Source organism: Pristiophorus japonicus, chromosome 16, assembly GCF_044704955.1.
Source record: "Pristiophorus japonicus isolate sPriJap1 chromosome 16, sPriJap1.hap1, whole genome shotgun sequence".
NCBI classification, from domain to species: Eukaryota; Metazoa; Chordata; class Chondrichthyes; family Pristiophoridae; genus Pristiophorus; species Pristiophorus japonicus.
The window spans coordinates 54591016-54604703 of NC_091992.1; the positions used below are offsets into that span (position 1 = coordinate 54591016).

Consider the following 13688-nt stretch of genomic DNA (forward strand, 5'->3'; position numbering starts at 1 on the left):
TATGTAAAGAGAAAAAGGTTAGTAAAGACAAACATAGGTGGCCTGCAGTCAGAATCAGGGGAAGTCATAACGGGGAACAAAGAAATGGCAGACCAATTGAACAAGTACTTTGGTTCGGTATTCACTAAGGAGGACACAAACAACCTTCCGGATCTAGTAAGAAGGAGGAACTGAGGGAAATCCTTATTAGTCGGAAAATTGTGTTGGGGAAGTTGATGGGATTGAAGGCCGATAAATCCCCAGGGCCTGATGGACTGCATCCCAGAGTACTTAAGGAGGTGGCCTTGGAAATAGCGGATGCATTGACACTCATTTTCCAACATTTCATAGACTCTGGATTAGTTCCTATGAAGTGGAGGGTAGCCAATGTAACCCCACTTTTTAAAAAAGGAGAGAGAAAGCAGGGAATTATCGACCGGTCAGCCTGACATCGGTAGTGGGTAAAATTATGGAATCAATTATTAAGGATGTCATAGCAGCGCATTTGGTAAGAGGTGACATGATAGGTCCAAGTCAGCATGGATTTGTGAAAGGTAAATCATGCTTGACAAATCTTCTGGAATTTTTTGAGGATGTTTCCAGTAGAGTGGATAAGGGAGAACCAGTTGATGTGGTGTATTTGGACTTTCAGAAGGCTTTCGACAAGGTCCCACACAAGAGATTAATGTGCAAAGTTAAAACACATGGGATTGGGGGTACCATGCTGACGTGGATTGAGAACTGGTTGGCAGACAGGAAGCAAAGAGTAGGAATAAATGGATACTTTTCAGAATGGCAGGCAGTGACTAGTGGGGTACCGCAAGGTTCTGTGCTGGGGCCCCAGCCGTTTACATTGTACATTAATGATTTAGACGAAGGGATTAAATGTAGTATCTCCAAATTTGCGGATGACACTAAGTTGGGTGGCAGTGTGAGCTGCGAGGAGGATGCTCTGAGGCTGCAGAGTGACTTGGATAGGTTAGGTGAGTGGACAAATGCATGGCAGATGTGGATAAATGTGAGGTTATCCACTTTGGTGGTAAAAACGGAGAGACAGACTATTATCTGAATGGTGACAGATTAGGAAAAGGGAAGGTGCAACGAGACCTGGGTGTCATGGTACATCAGTCATTGAAGGTTGGCATGCAGGTTCAGCAGGCAGTTAAGAAAGCAAATGGCATGTTGGCCTTCATAGCGAGGGGATTTGAGTACAGGGGCAGGGAGGTGTTACTACAGCTGTACAGGGCCTTGGTGAGGCCACACCTGGAGAATTGTGTACAGTTTTGGTCTCCTAACTTGAGGAAGGACATCCTTGCTATTGAGGGAGTGCAGCGAAGGTTCACCAGACTGATTCCCGGGATGGCGGGACTGACATATCAAGAAAGACTGGATCAACGGGGCTTGTATTCACTGGAGTTCAGAAGAATGAGAGGGGATCTCATAAAAACGTTTAAAATCTGACGGGTTGAGACAGGTTAGATGCAGGAAGAATGTTCCCAATGTTGGGGAAGTCCAGAACCAGGGGTCACAGTCTAAGGATAAGGGGTAAGCCATTTAGGACAGAGATGAGGAGAAACTTCTTCACCCAGAGAGTGGTGAAACTGTGGAATTCCCTACACAAAGTTGTTGAGGCCAATTCACTAAATATATTCAAAAAGGAGTTAGATGTAGTCCTTACTTCTAGGGGGATCAAGGGGTATGGTGAGAAAGCAGGAATGGGGTACTGAAGTTGCATGTTCAGCAATGAACTCATTGAATGGCGGTGCAGGCTCGAAGGGCCGAATGGCCTACTCCTGCATCTATTTTCTATGTTTCTATGTTTCAAAGATATTGCTCATTTCGTCTCTGGCCAGGGATAGCAACCGTGCCACCACTGGCATTGGAGCTGACCCGCTCACACAGGATGGTAAGTTGAATAAATGCAGTCTGTGTTGCAGTCCTCTCATGTCATGTAATGTAACTGTAATGTTGGCCTGATGCAAGTTTATGCACTGTAATTTTGGCCCAGGACAGCATGGGCCCGGCCACACTGCAATATGCGTGTGCACTAGGTCCGTGTAGCAGAGCAGGTCTCCAGTCTTCCTGGTTTAACCCTTGCCACCGGATAAAGGCCTAGCTCTGTCAAGCCCGTGTGGTGGCTGATGTGCAACGGTCACCACGTGTTAAAAAAATCCACGCACAGGCATCTTGCACCCCTTCAATTGGAGTTCAGGACTGGAATATCGGGTCCTTCATTGAAACATCTGTGAACTCTTGTGGAAGCAAGTCATCCTCGTTCAAGGGACTGCCTATGATTGATGAATGTTGCCCTCATGTGATGTACTGCAATGTTGGGGACATGTAACACAATGCATATATATGTGTATTGTCTGTGATATGTAATACAGTACTGCAGCAGTGGTGGACATTTAAGTAAGATGGCAATAAGTCACTGTACTATATACTCATGTAACCCTCGTGGTGCCAAGCTTTTTTAAATGTTGTTTTGTAATTCCAGACTCAGATGATTCAGACCACACTGACACAGACGACAGACCCACTGCCTCCACCTCTGGCGTCATTCAGCCCTCTCCCGACTTCACCACTTGCAGAGATGAGGAAGATGAAGAGGAAGAGGAAGAGCCACTGATCCTGCATCCAGTAGAGGTGGGGGTGGAGGGAGGAGATACACCAGCTCCATGTGGGACAGCTGAAACATCCTCCACCACGGAGTCTGTATTCAGCGGATTCCCCCATGGCTCCTCTGAATCTGTGGGACCAAGCCGTGCACAGCAAGGCACCCCCGGTGTTGCAGAGTCTTTGCCGCAGCGATGGAGGTTGGTGCAGGAAAGTTTGGTTGTTGTAGGCGTGTACCAGGACATGGTGCATCTGGCACAGGCCAGCGTCGACATAGGTCGAGAATTGCTCAAGGCCATGACTACGATAGTCACAAACATCGCGGCTCTATCAGAGCGGCAGTCGAAGAATATGTCGCGTATGATCACCAAGATGCGGCAATCGATGGGATCGGGACATGGCGCAGAACCTCCCCCGTGCCATAGTAGTCAGGTCGACAGCACCAGAGGGTGGGAGCTGACAGCATCTTCCAGTCCTGAAGCCGCGCCTTCCACCTTGCGAGCTTCTCCTGATTGCGCCTGCAATGTCTGACCCCCAACGACAGCAACAGCACTCGGGGTGCGGTGCTGCAGGCCGGCTTGGTATCAACACGGGGAGGTCCTGGCTCACGGGCAGTGGGAAAGGGAAGGGTAGGAGTAAGAAAGGGGGGGAATAGTCCCAAGGGTGGTATAGCACACTGTCGAGGAAGGGGGCAAGGTAGTGGCCGAGGCCAGTAAAGGATCTTTTTGTTGTAACTCTTCATTGAATAATTTAAGTTTGATTTGTAAGAGTTTATTAAAGTAGTGAGAGTTTTTGTACAGTTATAAGTTTTACAAAGTTTTAAAATTGTTGTATATTTTTGAGATGTTTACATAAACATTTGAATTTAATTTAAGCACTCTTGTAGTGTCAAACTTTTGGGGTAACAGTCATCAGGATAAGGCCTCCTCCATTACCCTTATAACTCTGCTCAATAAACCTCCTCACATCTGGTTCCTCCATTAGACAGGTTGTCGGCACTACAGGCTGAGATAGTACAGACCCCATTCTTTTAAAATCTTCACAATATTTTTTGATGAAAAAAAATATAGCTAAAATGTCTTCTATCTTAATAAGTTACTCAGTAACAATAAAAATACCTTTTCCACTATAAATCGCACTGTAAACTCACTGTTCAATTCAGAATTACAGAGGTACTGCCTTAACTGACAATTCCCGATTTCCAAAATAGCGGATCCGTGCACTCCACCCAATCCTGTCCACTTAAGATCACGTAAAACCACCTTTTCCAGGACGGTATGCAGCTCCGATGGTATGTCGGCAGTACACGATGAAAATCGGACTTTTTGGGCGGTATGCAGGCGGTCCTGCATGGTTCTAGACTCGCACTCTCCTTGTAATAAGTGCCTCCCTATTCTTACTACCAAAATATAATACTTCACATTTATCTCTGTGGAACTTCATTTGCCAATTATATGCCCATTCTGCTATTTGTAATTTGTTGCAGACTATCGCCCCCAATTTGTTGTCATCCACAAATTTAGAAATTGTGTTTTTGATTCCAAATTCTAAATCATTAATGTAATGTAAATTTTGTTATCTAACTGGTTCCAGCTGACGCTCAGCGCCTGAGCTCAAAAGGTCATTCTGATCACTCACCACTGTAGCTCAGGGTCATCCCAGTATTGCATCAAAACTCACTGTTACATAGTTGAAGAGTGTAACCCAACCTTGTCTTTGCATCATTTGAGACTGACACTGATGCACAGAACCCAACAATACCCACACCCCTTGCCACATGAATTGTCCAATGAATTTGCCTTACCTGACCCCAAAGTGCACCTTCCAAGACAAAGCTTTCTTCAACTGTGTGTAAAAATCACAGAAATTTTTTATCGTGATATTCATAACGGTCTCCAAAGATAATTGAACAGATAATATTCGAGGTTGCACAGGTTAAACAGAAATGTGCATCAAAAGGGAGACCTGAATAAAGAACAAATTGTAATAGTTTTCCAAGAGATGATCCTAGAAATGATACACAAATGTCTGGTAGAGCAGTTGAGTTGGGAGCGGCTTAGCCAGTCACATGATGTTCACAAGACTCAATAAAACCCCAGTCAGTTGGGTTCAGGGGATCCACGATGAGGCAGGTGTTTGTGAGCCTGGTGGATGAACTGGTAATGTGTAGTGTGATTGTTAAACCTTTGCTAAGAAACCAACTAGTTCTTAACAGCAATGTGTTGCTATGAATTCTTAAGCAAAGAACCCATGAAGCAAATACATTACAGTGAGAATGCTGGAAAAGTAGATTGAAGTAGTTTAAATTGGAATGATCCCACCTTAAACAGCCGAGGATGCTCTACGAAATGCCCATCAAGATCAAAGGAAGCAAAGCCCCAAAGCTCTAACCCTCACCCAATTTTATTTCTGTTAAACAGACCAGAAGCTGGTGCACACCAGGTGCAGTGAAGAGTAAAATCAGCCAGAGTGCTCTGAAAACAACAAAAGACAATGACTTCCTTGGATTCTGCTCACCCATTTCATCTTCAAATGCTTGGTTTAAAAATCCAGCCTTCTCCACAATTCGCATCTCCAACGACTTCTTCCCCATCCCAAAGTTTCTCAGCGTCAAAAGTGAAAACCTTCTCTGCTCTTTCCACCAGTGGCCATACTTTGGAAAGACAATACCTACAGGGGAAGGGAGGGGAGAAACAAGCTTCATTCATTTTATCTTCTATGTTATTCATCAATATGTGGTTTGAGAAAGCTGGGTACTGGTTAACTTTAGCAAACTCCCCAAGGTCAGGCGTGGCAGGGGTCAGATGCATAACACCTACATTCCTCTATTGATAGTTTAAAATTAGCTCGATCTTCGAGCTAACAATATAATCGCTGGAACATTCCCACAATTTCCTTTCATTTTCTAGTCTAAGTGATCGGGATTGAGCTTTCTATGGGATTTTCAGTGACATCGGAACAGAGGAATGTGCAGGAGAGGAAAGGATCAGTCTGATCCACCTTGCTATGCCCAATACCCATTGGTGATTTCATTCCAACTTCCTTTCATTGGCTATTCTAATTAGCGACAACAAGAAGGATGGCTAAATCCTTTAATGAATGATTACAGGTATTAGAACAGATCCTAAAAGTTTTCTTTGAAATTGAAATGTCAGCTGTGGCTCACTGTGGCACACTCGCCTTGGTGTCAGAAGATTGTGGGTTCAAGTCCCCCTCCAGGGACTTGAGCACGTAAATCTAGGCTAACACTCCAGTGCAGTGCTGAGGGAGTGCTGCACCGTCTTTTGGATGAGATGTTAAACCGAGGCCCCAGCTGCTCTCTCAAGTCGACGTAAAAGATCCCATGGCACGATTTCAAAGAAGAGCAGGGGAGTTATCTCCGGTGTCCTGGTTAACAGTCATCCCTCAATCAACTTAACTAAAACAGATTATCTGGTCATTATCACATTGCTGATTGAGCGAGCTTGCTGTGTGCAAATTGGCTGCCGCATTTCCCACATTGGACGAGTAAATACATTCCAAAAGTAATTCATTGGCTAGAAGGCGATTTGAGAAGTCCGATGGTCATGAAAGGTGCTATATAAATGCAAGTCTTTCTTTCTTTGAAGTTAACAGGGATCAGCAACTCACTTGGGTAAAGAAAGACCTTGTAAACCTTTGTCTGTTGTTAGTCATTATACTGTACAGTTGACAGAACACAAGATGGTCATCATCATCATAGGGAGTCCCTCGAAGCGAGGATGACTTGCTTCCACGCCAAAAAGAGATATGAGTTCACAGGTGTTTTAATGTTCCAGATCCCGAACTAATATTCCAAATCCCAAACTACATCTTGAAGGGTGGAAGATGCCTGTGTGTGGATTTTATTATTGTATGGTGACCGTTGCACATCAGCCACCACACGGGCTTGACAGAGCTACGTTTTGGTCCAGTGGCGAGGATTACCCAAGACGACTGGAGACCAACTCTGCTGCACGGACCTCGTGCGCACACAATCGCAGTGTGGGCTGGCCCGTGCTGCCCCTGGGCCCTCGCCTCTCCTGGACCCCGGTCACTTCCATCTACAAACTCTTGCCGCTCCTTCGGCCCTCCTGCCTGCACTGCTATCACCAACCTGGCTTCGCAGCCGTCGCCCTCCTGCAGCAACATGCACTGCTCCCTCAATCTCAAAGATCCTCTTTGCTCACCACATCCCCATCATTCCAACCCATGCAGGCAAATGAATGGTAAGTGAAGTAATAATTTTATTAATTTACACCATAATTTATCATAAATATTTACACCAAAAATCTTAACTTTTCACCCTTATGCAATCCATGAGTGCCAGTCGTTACTGTGCCTTTGTCTGCTTGTGTACCCAGTGGCTGCAGCAGAGTTGCTAGAAGGCTGCTGAGTTCCGTGCGGCAGACTTCAAATGGCCTTGCAGGATGTTCTCGACCAGCTCTGGGCCTGGAAGGCCCGGCTGTAGACTGCACCACCTCAACATGGCCAGCAACGATAGGGGCAATGGTGGCACGGCAGTAGTGGGCAGGAAATGCCATCCTCCTGAGAGAGGACACAGGTTCTTGCTCCACTGACCAACTGCCACTCCCTCGGGGCAGCACCTCAGCAGCACTAGCACCTGTTGGAGCACAGATTAATGGCCTGCTGCGACACCGTGAAAACCAGAGAATGGTGGTAGACCCAGCCACGGTGGCAGCAGTCAGAGCTTGCGCTACATCAAGCTGAGATTGCATGGGAGCAGTCTGAGATTGGACCAAGCACAGACTTCATTATAGAGCCAAGAGGTTGCGTCGCTTCCGCCTGTGCTGCATTGGAATCTGCCAGATCGCCCATCACACACGGCATCAGGTCTGAGTAGCCACGGTCTCTCTGGAGGTCTACCATCCTTTGCAGACTGGAAATGATGGGCTCCATGGTGTGCCAGAGCCATGTGCAATGTTGGAGGTGGTCTCCTCCATGCTCCTTACCATTGCTGAGAGGCTGTCGAGCACCCTTGCCATTGCACCTATCATCTCCATGTGCATGCCCATCACCCATCTTCTAAAGGCTTCCCCATCGAGGTCCTCATCTAGTCCTGTGCAGCAGAACTCGCGCGTCAATTCGCCCTCCGGGGAGCTGGCCCCCGAGCTAGCTTTCCCCCCTGGCCTTGCTCGTTCCCGGTGCCTCTCCCTGTGCAGATCCCACTACTATACCAGCCTCTCAGGAATACATAGTGTTCTGCTGCTTGTGAATGAAACATGCAGTGATGGGGTATCCTCTTCCTCCTTCTTCTCCTCTTCTCCCGCTTCACTCTCTATGGTGCCCTCAGGGACAGGATGCTCAGGTGTTTGCTCATTATCTGAAAGCATAAAGGCACAAGAGTCAGGTTAAGGTGAGGGGAGGGGGGCAGGAAGGGAAAAATGCATCTATACAGCATGATTAGCTGGATAGTGTGAAACACTTGTGGTTGAGGGGGAAGTGGGATGAAGGCGTAGGGATGAACATACCGTTGTTGTCTCCAAGGGGGTCAATATCGCCAGTGGCCATGGCGCCCAATAATCTGCAGCACTCGACGTTCCAGCGCAGAGAGTGATTGGGTGTTGGTTTGTCCCCCACCTGCGTGCTCTTGTTGTGAGCCACCTTGGTCTGCAAGAGGAAGGAAAGTGTGTGAGTGAGCGTGGCGCAAGGTGTTTGGGTGATGTGCCTGCCATAGTTGAATAGCTGTCATTGTGTGCAAGGTGTGAGATGTGGGTGTGAGTGTTGGGCTGGAGAGATTGTTGTGGGTGAGTGCTGGAGGTGTGCTGCTTTGGGCAGTGTGGTACAGATGGTGGTATGTATCATTTGTTGAAGCATTCACTCACCCTCACCACCCGAGTGAGGTCGTTAAATGTTTTACTGCGCTGTGTGTGGATCCTGGGGACCAAGGTGCTGCCCGAGACGCGCTGCCCAAGACGTGCTGTGCTCCCTCCCACCACATGGTGCGGGAGACTTGCGGTGAGGGCCTCTTGCCCTTTGCTGGGTGGAGCGCTGCCCTCCATCTCTCCACAGCGAACACCAACGCCTCCAATTCTTGATCGCAGAATCTGTGGGCTCTCTCCCCGAGACGTGGATCTGCCATGAGCACACCTGGTTCAGTTCTCCAGCTCCTTCTCCTTATCCTGCTGCTGCTTGCTCAGGCAGCTGCACAGGCAGCAATGCTGAGACTGAGGTTCTGCAACATCAATGAACCTCCCCTTTAAGAACTGGAAGAGCCTATGGCAATCATAAGTTGCGATTAGACTGCACCTGATATTGTCCCAGCTTTGAGTGTAACAGCAATGAGCTTGGGCTTTAAGACTTGAATTAGCACTCCAATCATTTTATTGAGCAGTGAGCACAAATTGTTCATTCAGTCTAAAACATTAGTGCCCGGCACTAACTCTCCAACTTTTCTACCGACACCGCCCAGTCCTTGGCTAGCCGATAGAATTAGAAGCTCAGAAGGAGGCCATTCAGCGAAAATGATAGCCAATGCGCCCACCCCCGCCCCCCCCCGCCCCGGTTCCGGAGGCTGTCACTGACCTTCTCCAGTGCGCTTCAACATTTCTTCATATACTGGTAAAGTTGGCCGGTCAGCAAAATCTTCTGATTTCTTCACCAGTGCCTCTTTCAGGGTTTCGTAGCCGCTCAGTACCACCAGGTTGGTCCATCCAAACTGTACGCTGAATACATTACCTTGTTTCTTCGCCAGCTTAAAAATAAAGAGAAGAATGAAATGTGGAAAAACAGAATCCATTATTGTAACGTTCACGTCAATCTCTCATTGGTCAAATACAACTTTGATCAGAGATTGTGCCGTTTGGAATGATTTCAAATAGGCACAGCACATCGAGTAACCCAGAAAGAATGGTTCGGCACCCCTGCCCCAGTTAGTGCTGGGTTCCAGGGAGGTTGGCATTCCAGACCATGTGCCGATGCCAAGGGTGGGGCTGGATTCTTCCTGTGCATTGGTTATTTTCTTTAGCTAATCAACCATCCAACCGACTGCGAATCTGATACTGATAAATGCTGCAACAACTCAGCTATGCTGCTAAAGGATGGTGAAACTCAAAATAGGCATAAAAATGTTACGGTGGCACGTCAGATAATAAGAACAGAAGAAATAGGAGCAGGAGTAGGCCATTTAGCCCCTCGAGCCTGCTCTGCCATTCAATAAGATCATGGCTGATCTGATCTTGGCCCCAAAGCCACTTCCCTGCCCGTTCCCCATAACCCTTCACTCCCTTATCGTTCAAAAACCTGTCTATTTCCACCTTAAATATATTGCATCATTGCAGGCCTTCTGTCCTGTCTCCCTCAGACACAATGTGGAAAAACAGAATCCATTATTGTAACTTTCATGTCAATCTCTCATTGGTCAAATACAACTGAGGTCACATTGAGGAGGAGCAGTAGGTATTGAGGGGGCGGGGAGGGGCAGGGTGGCTGAGGCAGAAGGGTGGGAAATGCCTGAGCAAGACGCATTAATGGGGCGTTTGCACATATGTTGTTGATGATCATTATGTATTCTGGTGTTTAAAGGGCTGCTAGCTCCAGTTTTTATTATTTGCAGGGGTTTTGGGGTTGTTTGAGGGATGTAAATAAATAAAATGTTACTTTGACCATCTCCTTCAGCCTCTGGTGTATGACTGTGGACTTGTGACGGAGATGTGGTATGATCATGGCACAATGCGCGGTCATCATTCGCTGCATCCCTCAGTTCCCTCCATTTAAGCAAAGCGATGCCTTATGAGCTGCTGCCACGTGGCTCTTGCACCGACAACATTGGCACGCTGCCTCCTCCGTGGCTGCTGCTGGTCCTCATCATCTTGCTGGGCATTCGGGGCATCGCCAGGCTCCTGTTCCTCGTCCTCTTCCTCCTCCTCCTCCTCGTTCTCGTCCTCCTCCTCCCCCTCCTGAGGTGGGCCTGCGATCCCTCCGGCAAGGCCTGGGCCCTCATGATGGCCAAGTTGTGCAGCATGCAGCACACCACGATGAACAGCGAGACCTGGTGAGGGGAATATCGAAGGCTGCCTCCAGAGCAGTCCAGGCATCGGAAGCGCTGCTTCAGCACCGCTATTGTCATGCACCCATGAAAGTTTTCAAATTCACTTGTTTTCAAACTGTAATGTTATGTCTGTCTGCTGCTACAAACCCGGAGGCTCACGCACCGTGCTCTCTGCAAATGTTGCACTGACTGACCGCCGAGGGAAGCGCTTCCTCAGCCCTTTAAGTAGCCACCAGTTAACGACTGTGGAAGGTGGTACCGACTGTTTTTTCAAACGTGATTAGAGGTGGTCGCTAAATGAGTTGGCCGCACCTAATTTAGCGAGCGAGGCACAAGTGTGGTCGTTGCACCCCACTGACGTCATGATCGGACTGATCGTCAGCAGACAGGCGTGACTGTTTGGCACTGCCGAGAAACCTCAACTCCATTTTCCGGCGGGGCGCTACAAGCTGCACACCCGATCTCTAAGCTCCAACACTCGCATTAACACCCCTCCGGACCGCTAACTGAGGCGCTGGACAACCGGAAATCCAGCCCTACATTAATTATCCATAATGTGAATGTAATTCAATTTAAACACGGAACAAGAGTACATTGAACACCAAAGTTATACTTGACCCTATAAAAGAAAGGGCATGGAGAGAACAATTGGTCAATAAATAGGATAAGGTAAGAAAAGTGCAATAAAAGAGACAAACAGGGTGGAAATCGAGGAAGACAGAAGGAAAAGCAAGCTAGAAAACAAAACAATTCAGGGAAACAGAAATAGAGAGGGAGAAAACTGATCGACCCAACGGGGCCCCTCCCTTACACTATTGTGCTCTGCACTCAGTCTAAACCTGGAACATGAGCACACTGAACACACAAGTTATACTTGACACCATTAAAGAAAGAATGATCTGAATAAAAGCAATCCTGTGTGTAAAGAAAACTTGGAGTAAACAAGGGACAGATGGAAAGAACGGGAGACACAATTAATAGGACGGAAATGGAGGAACACATTGAAAAGCAACTCAATAACGGAAGGAGAGAGAAAGTGAGAGGGTTAAATGTGCTGCACAGAATGTGACGCTCACCTTCAGCCAGCCCCATTCAGTCTGGACCATCCCACAGCTTGTACTGTACCTTTGCAAAGGACAGGTGAGGGTTGCTGAGGTCCACCTGAAGAATGTTCCCAATGAAAGGCAGAGCCCAGGGTCGGGAGGGTAGTTCTGACACTTCTTCCGTCTCTTCATGAAGTCAAAGGCCAGGACAAAGACAGTGCAGAAGACGGCCAGCGCGGTGAATCTGTCAAATGCCGGGAGCAGGAACTCGGAGAGAGCCAGGAGTTCCATGTTTGTTGCAGAGACAAACACCTGTCCAACAGTCAACGGGCAGAGAACAAATCCCGCCCAGTCTGTCAGCGGGATGTGGATAAGTCCCAGAGCCTGATTGGGAGTGGCCAGCCCGTCTTGTCACAGCAGCATGGAACTTCAGCTTACCCGTCAGCAATAAAAGACCTACTAAAGGTCAATCACTGCTTTGCTCTTATTAAGGAGGTCTCCCTTAATCTTTTGTCCTTTCAGAGTTTGAATAATAAGGTTTCACGAGGGCCAGAAACGTCAGTGAATTCTGTATCCCTGGGTTAATCACATACGCAGCGCGACCAAGATTGAACATGCCAACTAATGTGAGCTTGGCAGACATGCATTTAACTAATTCCTATGCTATTCCTTTACTTGCTGTTGTAACAGAGGCACAAGCTCCTTTATATTGAATGAGTTCATGTTTTAGTTAAAAAGTGCACAGCAGAATGTCGTACAAATGAGTTAGGCCTTTGTATTCTAATGTTGCAAGTAGTAATTTCTAAATTGATTATTACGTTCCAGGTTCTTCCCACATCCTTTTCTAATACCCAGCCCCAAACTCCACTGCCACTCTCCCGCTCTATGATCGGAAGAGTAAATGGTGCATGGTAAACTGGGATAGTGCATCCTCGATGAATGTAAAGCCAAAGAAAATATTAAAAGCATAGTTGGTGCCCTGATGCTTCATCCTCTCTTGTGAAGTTGCCCCAATGTTATTCCATTAAGCCCCTTTCCAATTTCACTATCAGGGCTAAAAGCAAAGTATATTTCAATCATTCAGGCCCAGCGATCTGACATTTTATAATTAGAAACTGGGTTGGATTAATTGCACGTGACATGGTTTTCGCTTCATAATTCACTCCGTAGGAGGTTCCAGGCGAAGCCAGGCTGGCTTTTCCTGTCCCAGCTGACTGCTGCCACAGTGTAAAATGGTCATGAGCTTCAACAAACACGACTCCCTTTGCAAGCCAGCGCAGTTTTTCGTAGGCAGGTCCTGTACCTGGATTTTTATGAAAAGTTGTAATTTATTTACTTTGTCCTCCCCAGCACCATTTCTGGCATCGATGGGTTTCCCAATGGGAATTCCAAGGTGAGATGCTACACAACAACAACTTTTATTTATATAGCGCCTTTAACGTAGTGAAACTTCCCAAGGTGCTTCACAGGGGTATTGAGATTTAAAAAATTGACATCGAGCCCCAAAAGTAGAAATTAGCGCAGGTGAGTGGTCGGTTTTAAGGAGAATCTTAAAGGAGGAAAGCGAGGTAGAGAGACGGAGAGGGTTAGTGAGGGCGTTCCAGAGCTTGGGGCCTAGGCGACAAATGGCATGGTCATTAATGTTTGAGCGATTATAATCAGGGATGCTCAGGGGGGCAGAATTAGAGGAGCGCAGACATCTCGGGGGGCGGGGTGTGGGGCTGGAGGAGATTACAGAGCTAGGGAGGGGCGAGACCATGGAGGGATTTGAAAATAAGGATGAAAATTTTGAAATCGAGGCATTGCTTAACCGGAAGCCAATGTAGGTCAGCGAGCCCAGGGGTGATGGATGAGCGGGACTTGGTGCGAGTTAGGACACTGGTAGCAGAGTTTTGGATCACCTCTAGTTTACGTAGGGTAGAATGTGGGAGACCAGCCAGGAGTGCATTGGAATAGTCAATGCTAGTAACAAAGACATGGATGAGGGTTTCAGCAGCAGATAAGCTGCGGCAAGGGCGGAGACGGACAATGTTACGGAGATG

At 47.3% G+C, this 13688-nt stretch overlaps 1 pseudogene; it reads right to left on the minus strand.

Annotated features, from left to right (window-relative positions):
* Positions 1 to 11912, minus strand: part of LOC139226511 (cytochrome P450 2D20-like) — a 34908-nt pseudogene extending 22996 nt beyond the window's left edge.
* Between the last annotated feature and the right edge of the window lie 1776 nt (positions 11913 to 13688).